The following is a 12413-nucleotide window of genomic DNA, read 5'->3' as shown; positions in this document are numbered from 1 at the left end:
AGTGATGTCATCATCTAGCTAATCAATAATATTGTTAAATATTAAGCGTCTCTGAATAAGAAAGCCAGAGCCGACAGTAGCAAGGAACCCAAACTCCATAAAGTGACAGAATAAATCAGTTCTCTTCTGTAGAGAATTTCTAATCACTTAAATTTGAGTTTTAGTGCTTTGAAATTAAATATAATAAAAAGAAACGACTTCCTTACAAACATTACATTGAAAGTCAAAGTGACCAGTCTCTATTCTAGGCATTATACATCAGTGAATACACTATGAGAGATACTTTGGCAGAGTGTTAGTAAATTATTTACATATGTATGCAGCAATGTAATCAAATGTGTTGTTTTAGTGTTATAATGCAGCCTGTAATTATCAATGATATGTGTATATGTTTATTCGCCGTTCTAATACTTATTTGTGCTAGAGGGATGGTTCCTCGGCTCTCAAGGATGTCAGGCCCAGCTGCTGGCACACTGGAGATGCAAATTACTGGCATAAAAGCAAATGAGGGGAGTCTGTGCCAGAACCGGGCCCGTGCCAGTCCTGGAGAGGCACGGACTTCTCATAACTCTTTCTCTCTCTCTCTCTCTCTCTCTTTCATTTTTCTTCTCTCTCTCTTTCCAGCGATTGGCAGGACCCTCAGAAAGAAAGGAGGAAGAGACATTTTTTAAAACATTAAAGGAGTGTAATGCATCCTTACTAGTCGAGAATACTGAATTGATCAGTGCATTAGGAACAGCTTCAGATTGGAAATAATTATTGCACAAGGTGCTGAAATGCTGATGCCAACTTCTTACAGGAATGCATTTTAAAGGCTTTCGGATGTCAGTGTTATCTTGCGTGACCAAATTAGGGCCAAATGAGAAAAAGTTTATCTGGTATTTTCAAGTATTGGAAGAGCTTTAGGTTCATAAATCTTATACGGAGTGTGTATTTGTGGGTAAATCTCATGAGGAGGGAGCTGAGGCCTTGTGGATTAAAACTGAATGTTTTGTTTTCTTCTGTATGGATTGGAAGCCATGAGAACAGTTTTACAGGCAGATTAAACAGAACGAGTTCAACTGTTTGTGCAAATGCATGCTAGCTGTCTTAACACGCATGGAAAATCAGGAGGTAAACTGATTACAGCTGACCACCCATGACAAACATTCAGAAGGAAAAGTGATTTGACTCGGCTTAATAATCACAATCATCACTGCTTGTGTATTGTGATTTAGCATAGACTGGGTTTATCATTAGTTATATTCACTACATGAGCTGTAATAAATTAATGGCGATGAGCATCATACTGCAAGCTAAGTCAAAATATTTCTCAGAAAGTACTTCATCTAACCAAACCTACTAAATATGATGAAAATAGACCATTTATATTTGAAATCTATGGAATTATTATCTAGTGTAGATGCTGAATTCAGTTTTATGTTTACAATCTTTTTTTTTCTTTTTTTTTGAGCAAAGAAGGTTGGTAAGAAACTACTTACTTACTTACTATAGGGTTAGGTTTAGGGTTAGTTTCATGTAATTACGCATAATTTGTTATTACTACTACATGTAACATATGTAACAATGACACTAAAATATAGTGTTACCGAATGTTACAATTATTTTTGTATGATGAAAGTCAACGGGGTCTAAAACAACACTGGACTTTCATTGTACATTAAACAAACAAACAAAAAAAGTTACACTTTATTGAAGCCTTTAAATGTAATACATTATAAAAGTATTTTTATTTAATTATTTATGCACTGTAAAAAAATTTACAATTTTAAAAAAAGTAAGTAAAATATAAAGTTTAGTCAACTTGAATTGTGAATTTCTACTAAGTGACAACTTTGATATTTGAGTTGACTAAACTTAAAGATTCGAGGCAGCACAAACACTTTTTTTAATTGAAACGATTTTTTTTTCCAGTGTGCCTTCTAATGCATCTTATAATGCATGATATCATGAATAATTGTAACCACAGTTATAATACATTATAATTAGGGCTGTCAATCGATTAAAAATTTTAATCTAATTAATTACATACTCTTTGATTAATTAATCTAAATTAATCGCATACAAATTTTTTGCTGTGAAAGTATTAAATATTTCAATTCAAATGAATCAATGCAGGGTTTTTCCTGGGTCAAAAATGGTCTTCGGTGGTGACAGACATGGTCATCCACACAAACACTAAAAAGTGCCCTACCCACGTGATCTGCGAGCCTCATACTGACAATAAAGTACCCGTCACTCTCACTGTAATTCTTTCTTGCCCTCTTTGCAAAAAAAAAAAAAAGTGATTTTATAGCTTTGTAAGAGAAGATGCTTTTTTGCTAAACCTGAAAAGTATTAAAAAGTAGCATTTAGAAGTTATATTAACTAATAATATAATTTTCTACTATATACAATTGAATGCACCTAGCTAACAACAACTTGCTTTGTTCTGGTTTCACCTCACTCCAGTCTAAACTAACTGATTTTATAGGTAGGCCTAATTTACTACACATTGTCATTTAAATAACCTGAAAATACTGTGGATTATTAAGGCTAATTTTACTAACCACTCTTGCTAAATGGGGTAAGCACACTTGTGTTCTCATTTCAGAGATGTTCGAGTAAATGATTCATTATAGACCGTGTGGACAGATCAGTTGTTGTCATGATTCATTAAAATTAATCTGTTCAAATGAGTCATTAGGTCGTGAATCAGACATTAGCGGACGTTGACATGTTTCGTGCGATTCGCTGTTATTAGGACGTTGCAAAAGATTTGTCAACACAGAAAACACTTCACCACTGGATAGGATTTTCTTTTTGTTTACTGAAAGTGTGGTTTATGTCAGCTGCACGTGCAGGGCGCCTGTCAGAGAAGATGAGGTGACGTTCTTTTGAGCACTATTCACACCCAACGGTTATTCAGGAAAAACATTCTCCGAATGCGCCTTGTGAAACATGGATTCGGTCTTACGAACTTTTAGCATTCTGTCAGTTGATTTAGATTATTATGTGTGAGGTAGAGAGAGTGCAAAGATCTGTCTTTGCTTACTTTGAAAGAGCTCACACGCACGAGAACGGCTCCAGGTTCAAAGGTCAATACGGAATGGATTAATCTGCATTATTTTTTTTAACACGTTATTTTTTCTCAGATTAATTAATCGAAATTAGCGCGTTATTTTGACAGCCCTAATTATAATACTTATCTATTCATTGTTACAGTTTTAGAATGTGTGATGCATTGTTGCACACATGACAAACAAACGATTTCTGATGCAACAAGGAATATGCAAATATTACGATGCATTTTACCTTTGGTTACAATTATTTATGAAAATATATAATGCATTACAATATTTATATAATGTATTAAACATAAGGGCTCCAAGTGAAGTGTGACCAAAACTTTTCAAAATATCTTCATTTGTGTTTCACAGAAGAAAGTCATACAGTTTTGGAATGACATGACGGAGAGTAAATGATATTATAGAAGAATCATTTTAATTATTGGTGAACTATCCCTTTAACTAAGATTGTCTAGACAATTCTACATGCACTAATAAGTTCCTGATACTAGTTTAGAGGCCTGAATTGAAACTTTAATGTCACGGATAGATAACTGGAGTGAAATCACTGCTATATTCATAGATGATCTGCAGAAGTCATGAAAACAACCATGACCAGTGGTTTTATTCACAGAAAAAAAACAATAATCAGTGACCTTTTCACCTCTATTATATTCACAAAGCTACAAACAGTCCTTGATCCCATACTCTGTCATTTTCAAATGAACCAAAGAATGCTGTCCATACCAGACATGACAGCTGAAAAACGACATCTAAATAAATTCAAGTTGTTTATCAGTTGTAATTTTTACATTTTATGGCAAAACGAAAACAATTGCTTTGAAGGCAAACAGTTAAAGACTTCAAAAGGAGCTGGACAAGGAATGCCAAACACTTGGCAAGCATTTGATCTTTAAACCCCTTTGATCAGATATGTCCACCTAGGATAGCCATCTCTATTGTTCCAGCTATTGTCTTGCTCAGGGCTACTTTCTCAGTGACAAATTTGTCCCTGCAACAGTTAATGCAGCAATTCTATAAACCTTCTCTTGAAGGTCTTTGTGCTCAACCAACATACGTGGTGAGATACAGATCTGACTGTTTGTGAAAACACATCTGAAGTGAACTTACAATGTACGCAACCACTCATAGGCCTGGTTTCACAGACCAGGCTTAGATTAAGCCAGGAATTTAAGCCTTAGTTAGTTCAATTAGGATATTTAAGTAGCTTTTTTAAACATGCCTTAGAACAAACCATTACTGGTGTGCATCTTGAGACAAAACAATGGCAATGACATATTTTAAAAAGTTAGTTCACCCAAAAATGAAAATTCTGTCATTGATTACTCACCCTCATGTCGTTCTACACCCGTAGGACCTTCATTCATCTTCGGAACACAAATTAAGATATTTTTGATGAAATTCGATGGCTCAGTGAGGCCTCTATTGCCAGCAAGATAATTATCACTTTCAGATGCCCAGAAAGCTACTATAAACATATTTATAACAGTTCATGTGAGTACAAGAATACTTTTTGTGCACCAAAAAAAACAAAATAATGACTTTTCAACAATATCTAGTGATGGCTGATTTCAAAACAAGCTTTACGAATCTTTTGTTTCAAATCAGTGGTTTGGAGCACCAAAGCCACGTGATTTCAGTAAACGAGGCTTCGTTACGTCATAAATGTTTCGAAATTTCAATAGTTCATGTGACTTTGACAGTTTGATATGTGATCTGAACCACTGATTCGAAACAAAAGATTCGTAAATCTTCGAAACAGTACTTTGAAATTGGCCATCACTGGATACTGTTGAAAAGTCATTATTTAGTTTTTTTGGCGCACAAAAAGTATTCTCGTTGCTTCATAACATTAAGGTTGAACCACTGTACTCACATTAACTGTTTTAAATATGTTTTTATTAGCTTTCTGGGCATTGAAAGTGTTAATTATCTTGCTGGCAATGGAGGCCTCACTGAGCCATCGGATTTCATCAAAAATATCTTAATTTTTGTTATGAAGATGAACGAAGGATTTACGGGTGTGGAACGACATGATGATGAGTAATTAATGACAGAATTCTCATTTTTGGGTGAACTAACCCTTTAAGGCCCTGTTTACATTAGTGTGTTTTCGCGTAACTTTTGCTACAGTTAAGCATGTCGACCCTCGAAAACTGAGACTTTCGAAAACGCTGCAGAGCCCGTTTTAGTTTGAAAACGCCAGGGTTGCATTTCAGTGTAACTTTTGAAAACGATGGCGTGGATGCCCATGTTCACTCTGCGTATCCTTGACGACCGTGTAAACAATAACATGGAGACTGAACTGCAATCTTTGCTGGCTTCGTCATTTTTAGCAGCCATTGTGCAGTTAAACCAAAGTCCCTTTAAGACTATAGTCTTTGGTTAAACTCTGCATTTTTTAATACTGCAGCTACATACATGCGCAAGAGGCAACTGTTATACACGCATACCCAGTGTGAATGAACGGTCATGTAACATTTTCGGTCGTGTAGTGTACACGGAGATCGTTTCTGAAACACTGAAGAAACGCCAGTGTAGACGAGGATCATTTTCATTAAAACTCGTTTTAAAATGAAAACGCACTATTGTAAACAGGGGCTAAGATATGTTAGTGCAAGTTTATTTCAGTTAAAACAGCTCAAACATACATTTTAGTCTGGGACTAGACTTAAGCCTTGTCAGTGAAACTGGCAATAATGAATGTATCGGTCTACCTCATGTATCTATCAACCTCATCCACTGAGTGTCCATAAAGGTGGATAATTAAAAAATTATAATAATTTTGGTCATTTTTCCACTAAAATGTTTTTCTCCTACATGTTAAAATCACTTACTGATATAATAAAAAAATAAAACATAAGTATTTTTCTTTTAGATCAAATTAATCACAAATCATATCATCCATAGGCTGATGAAATTACCTTATTATGAGGACAGCATGATATGGGAAGTGGAAATCAAATATAAAGAGGGCTGAAATACCCTTAATTACCTTGAAATGAGAAACAGATGATGGTATCACTGGTTATGCTGTCATGCATTTGTTGTCTTATCAATGATGAAAAGTGAAATGGATTTGTTATCGATTTGTGGGGAAGAGAAATCATTTAATTTCATGTTCATAATTTAAATTATGTCTGTTCAGTATATGAGACATATGGCAGTCCTGAGAAGTTTGCTTCCTAAAACACATTCATCCAACAGCATTTATGAGACGTAATGCATAACTCCTGACCAGATCATTCAATCTCATTGCCTTTTATAAACCGATTACACCATTATGGGTGTCAAATAAAATCATTTATATCAAATTTTCACACATACAGAAAGGTTTTTTTTACCTGCTGGGCCTGTTGTGTAGATCAGGCCAACTCGATTTGCCCTCCGTTGCCTGTAGGTGTAAAACAAAAGCTCACAAATCATGCATTAGACAGGATATTTAACACGCTCATGTAAATACTCACACCGACACATGTAAGATCTGCTGGCTTTCTGTCTGCTGCACTACATTCACATTTTTCTCTTTGCTTTCCTGCACTACACTTTTGACACATGCTGATGATTATCAGTGCTATTCTGGGTCATTGAAAGTCTGCCAGGTGTTTTTACACTCATTCCTTCATTTTAGTGTAAGGAAATAAACACATGAGCAGGACGCAGATATATTAGTAAGTGAGATGAAATTGCTTTGCAGAGCCTTTGGCAGAACATTCACTGAACTAATAAGGACGATTAGGTGATTTCAGGGGTGAATGAGTGAGTATGTCAGTGTGTTCAGACCAACCCCTCATTTCCTCTTTCCCTGGGGGTGTGTCTGAACCTGCCCCCCAACCAACCAGCAGCTGTACGATGAATGTCCAGGAACGCCCCTCCGTCTTAACACAATGCTTCAGATGAAAGCAATGAAAACATTAAAGCAGTGGACAGACCATTGGGCTCGACAAATGCGCACGTGGTATTGTGTGCAGTGTGCATATTTTTGAACGTGTAGATATTTCTAGTTTTGCTATTACTTATTTTAGCACAAAAGGGATAAAGGCTGCATGTGAATAGCTTGTTTTGATTAAAATTACTTTGTTTATATTATTAACATTTTCTGTAGCTTATGAATAGATTTAACAGAATGCTTTCATCACATGAATATGATGAGCACATTGTTCTTTACAATGGATTCTACAGCAAATGCGGTAACATGCGTATTAAAAAAAAAGCATATTGTGCATATTAAAAAAGCAAATGCAGCACACAGAAATCCACTCCCTCTAGAGGTAATAACAAAGCCTTTGCTTTCTTTGCACTTTTATTAAAGCTAACCATCAAATACAAAGAGCTGAATTACAACTTTGTGAAATTTACAAATGTATCAAAATACATATTGCCATTGTTCTTAAGTAAAATTCATGTTCTAGAATATTTTAAAAAGGCCAAATAATTAATTTTACAGTTGAGAATATGTTATAGCATATTATGTTTCTTAAAATCTTGTGCTAGATATTTTCCACACACATTGTTTTTTTGTTTTTCGATTGTTTGTACGTTCGTCTATAGTGACAGTTCAGTTTTTGAAAACAAATATGATTTGTTTTATGATATGATTGAACACAAAAATCAACACACCTTGATTCCTGATGCTATGCCTTTGATTTTAGGGAGTGGGAAAGGATGGGTTTGATAAGTGTTGTTCCAGATGTTCTACCAGATAGTTGTTGGTTGAGGGTCTCATGATATTCCTTACAGAGGTACTAAACTCTGGGAATGTAACCACTGAATAAACAAGTCCACTCTTGAACACCTTGCTGGGTAAAGTTTGTGCATAGTACACGAGATTCCCTCACTTACAGGCGCTTTATAATTTTCTCTAAAGCTTTTAATTGTATTGAAATGCAGTGCAATGACATTATTGTGACAAATATCCAACAAGTAGTGGTCAGAACAATATACTAAAAAGTTCAGCATATAAGATATTGTTTGTTAAAAGATGTTTACTACTAATGGAAGCGTAAACATTTTAAATGTAAACAAACGTGAGCAATTTTTGTGGTCTGAATGGTAAATATTGTGTAAATGAACATATTTTGAAAGTGCAAACAAATGTAACGTTTTTTTGTTTCGTTTTGTTTTTTCTGTTTTGTTTTGTCAGACCGATACAAAAGTAAACAATTTTTGTGATCTGATTGGAAAATGTAATGTAAATATAAACATTTTAAAAGTAAAGTGCAAACAAATGTAATATTTTGTTTTGTTTTGTTTTTTCTGTTTTGTTACATTTTGTTGTTTTGTTTTGTCAGACTGATACAAAAGTAAACAATTTTTGTGATCTGAATGGAAAATGTAATGTAAATGTAAATATTTTAAAAGTAAAGTGCAAACAAATGTAACGTTTTGTTTTTGTTTTGTTTTTTCTGTTTTGTTTTGTTACATTTTGTTGTTTTGTTTTGTCAAACCGATACAAAAGTAAACATTTTTTGTGATCTGAATGGAAAATGTAATGTAAATGTAAATATTTTAAAAGAACAGTGCAAACAAATGTAAAGTTTTGTTTTGTTTTGTTTTGTCAGGGAAAGATTATAAATAGTTTAAGAAAAAACCTTCTTTTTTCTTCTTTTTTTACACCTTTTTGCCCGTTACCTCAATTTTACTTGTATGTAAACATGTGTATGGCATGCTCTCAGCTCATTTAGTGTTTTTCCTTAAACTTGATGTCAAGACCGGAGAAAATTCCAAATTTCAAAATCTCACACATTTGTCTTGTGTTGTTGGGTTCTTGTAATGAATGGGTTGTTGATAGTTATCAGCTTTTGTTGTACATGTAAACACACTCAATGTCTTAATGAACTGCACTGTAGAACGACTGATCCCTGCAGTAATTACCATCTGCCTCCTTACACACACTTAGTCATGGAGTAATGCCAGAGAACATGGAAAAAAAATCACTGTTTTCCTCTGATTTTCCCTCACAAACACTTCATACTGCATATATCAGTTGGCTTGTAGTATGGACAGCAATTTAACTTGTCTTTTAGGATATGGTGTATGGTGGGCAGTTTAATTGCTGGCTGGGTCTATGCTATCAATTATGATCTCCTTGATCAGACAGAAGGCCATTCTACACTCTAAAGACGGTCCCACAGGTTTTACTTGAAGAAGCTTTGTTATTGCATGACTTCTGTTGCTTTCTCTACTGCACTCCAAAACACCAGTAATTGTCCCTCTATATTCACCAGAGCATCTCTCGGGAATACACTTATTCCACCACAAACTCAAACTCCTTAAAAAACACAGTTGCAGTTGTAGAGCATCAATTAATGACCATTTTTAAAGGACTTCAGGTGTGCTCTGATCACAGAGGTGTTTCCTTTGGGAGAGAGAAGATGGGAGAAGGGCTTGACAGTTGGATATGGGTGTGAATGCTCTAGTTCACTCCTCTCCCCCGGCACAGCGGTGGCCAGCAATGGTGGGGATAGTGGGGTTTTGGCCCATTAGCCGAATGCTGTTTAATGAGAGGAAGAAAGTGGAAAGGAAAGAGAGAGGACAGAGCTAAAGGCTGACTCTTTTTTAATGAGCAAAGTGTGAGTCAATAAGCAATGGACGGCTTCTGCAATTCATGGATGCTTAATGACATTGCTAATCCCTAAGGCGACTATGCCAGCGAAACAATTGGTTTTCACCCTTGTATGGTGAAATATTCCAGCAACACCTACCCTCGGCCTGGGCTGCTTTTCAGACAGGGCGCAGGCTGCAATATGTGGAGCTAGATGGATTCAGGCAGTTATGGGAATATTTAGACTTTTTTACATGGAAATATGAAGTTACTTAAAATCTTTGTAATGAAATACATCCAAATACATGATATTACAATAACATCCAAGCTAACAGGGAACTTCTCAGAAGTTTGGCTAACGTTCTGACAAGGTTCTCTCAACGATGTGGACAAATGTTCCTCCTGTGACATTTATAGAATGTATATTTAAAGTTCATTCGCAAAAAGTTAGCACAAAAAAAATGTGTATAGGCCTATCATACAGTACATCAGATGGATGTCTTTCCTAAAAACATTTTAGTTGGATGATCATCTAAAGTTTTTTAAACATTTTTATCCGTTTCACACCATTCAGAGTAATGCAGTGTTCCCATAATGTTTTCAAAATGATAAAATTGACCATTCAGTGTTTTCAGAGAACATTCAGAAGAAAACCTAATGGAAATGTTAGCAAAACATTTTTATACATATTTTTCAGTGGGATTGTATTTCTTTTCTCGTTTATCTTTCTATTAAGATACTTCTTGTGTAATGATCAAGTCTGTGAAAAGATGAGGAGAAAAGAAGGTTAATTTTAAATAATTTAGGTGCCAAATTAAAATGATTTAAGATAAAATATCAAATAATAAAAAGTGATAAAATATTATCTAATTACCTAATAACTTACAAATCCTTGATCTAAGTCTAGTTCTCTAAGGATGGAACGCCAGGCCATCATATTCTCTATTTACAATATCCTCCATTGTCAACTCAATTTCAGATGTGCTGTCTATATGGAAAAGGATATGCAGTTTTAAAAGTGAAAGTAATGTGAAACTGCATTCCACATCACATTCCAGGCTGGACTTCAATGGTCTACGCTCCCGAGCCACTGCCACATCAGATCTGGCAGAGCTGAATCAATGGAAATTTAGAGGTAAACCCAGAATTAGTTAGAATTTTCTGGGTTTGGGACAAAATTGTCATGCATATAGGCCTCCACCCCTATATTTAGCAATGTTTTATTGGCCCCCTTGTCGTCATAAAGCCTGGAACGCAGGCTTTATGCATTGCATTGAGTAAATCACAAACTAGAAGAAAACTGCAGATCTGATCACCTCATAATAGCATATGATTGTTCTACCCCTCAGACATGCATTCATATGCATGTTGATGACTGAGAACTTTGGATTTTTTATTGCAAATATTTCAGTCTTTTTGAAGATACAGTACAGTTAGGTGCAGTATTAGAGAGTAACTAACCAAAAGACTAAAACAACACTACTAGCTTTTTAGATACAGCACTGTTTTTATTGCACCTATCGCTTTACAGTAAAGCTAATTGAGACGATCTCTGTTATGTGTTGTTAAGTCATTCTGTCCTGCCTCAGAAATAAATCCAGGTTTGGTACAAGACTCCTGTAACCAAACAGAAACTACTACAATCCTCAGACTCTCTTTAATAAATATAAACACTCTTATATGTTACAAACACATGCAAACCTTGACATATATCAGAACAAACAAAACCACTAACAATGTTTAGTGCTTGTTTGATTTCACATGCTTATCCTTTCTCTCTCTCTTACAGACCTAGATCCAGATGTCCTTTGCTTTCAGCCCAGTCTGTCTGCCAGCGGAGGCAAGAGAGCCGTCCTGGCAAGAAGAGACTGACAGATGAAAGAGAACGAATAGAGACAGAGAGTAATGAAGCAAGGGGGAAAGAGGAGAAGAGAGAGGTATGAAGATAGATGTATATACAGAGTGAGAGAGTAAGGAGAGATTTTTTTTCTTTTTTCCCTGATGTCTTTATTGGCAGTTCACCCTGGGAGCTCTTCATTGCTACTTGAGTCTAGAGAGACAAGAGCAAATGTGCTACATGTCCATTTCTTCATCCTCTCTCTCTTACACTCTGCCAAACTGTTCCGTTTCATTTCAGTTTTCCCTTGCACCTGTGTGGAGATGTAAGGTGACCAGATTTCTGAAATAAAAACCAGGGACATTTCTAGTTCAGTGGTCAATATATTAGTGAAATTATGAATGTAGTTATCTGTGAATTAAAAAGAGGTGCATCTGTTAAACTATGGCATATCATATCTGTCATCTGCGCACTGACTTACTACACTGAATTAATGTCACTAAAATAAATCGATAATAACATGCAGCGTCAAAATATTTGCGTATATTGCACACATCTAATGCAATAAAGAAAAAACAAAACATAACTTTTGAGATGTTATGTGGCAATATGTATAACAGACTCTTCTGTACTACAGTTTAAATGTTTGGGGTCGATAAGATTTTATAATATTTTGGTCTCTTATGCTCAACAAGGCTGCATTTATTTGATCAAAAATACAGCAAAAATGGTAATATTGTGAAACATTCATTTAAAATAACTTTTCTATTTGAGTAGATTAGATTTTAAAATGTAATTAAATTTTAGCAGCCTCAACTCCAGTCTTCAGTCACATGATCCTTCAGAAATCATTCATACTGATTTGCTGCTCAAGAAACATCAATGAAGAAAACAGTTTTGCTGCTTAAAGGGTTAGTTCACCCAAAAATGAAAATTACGTCATTAATGACTCACCCTCATGTCG

At 35.1% G+C, this 12413-nt stretch overlaps 1 long non-coding RNA gene across 3 annotated transcripts in view; it reads left to right on the top strand.

Moving 5' to 3' along the window:
• Window positions 1-12166, top strand: part of LOC125276785 — an 84949-nt gene extending 72783 nt beyond the window's left edge. For 2 of the 3 annotated variants that reach the window (XR_007186755.1, XR_007186753.1), the window contains one exon: window positions 11402-12166. This is a non-coding gene — a long non-coding RNA (uncharacterized LOC125276785). The remainder of the gene's footprint in view (window positions 1-11401) is intronic. The other variant, XR_007186754.1, reaches the window with a different exon arrangement.
• Window positions 12167-12413: the final 247 nt, after the last annotated feature.

The sequence above is a fragment of the Megalobrama amblycephala genome, linkage group LG10 (assembly GCF_018812025.1).
Source record: "Megalobrama amblycephala isolate DHTTF-2021 linkage group LG10, ASM1881202v1, whole genome shotgun sequence".
In the NCBI taxonomy this organism is placed as follows: Eukaryota; Metazoa; Chordata; class Actinopteri; order Cypriniformes; family Xenocyprididae; genus Megalobrama; species Megalobrama amblycephala.
This window is presented reverse-complemented; position numbering and strand designations above follow the sequence as displayed.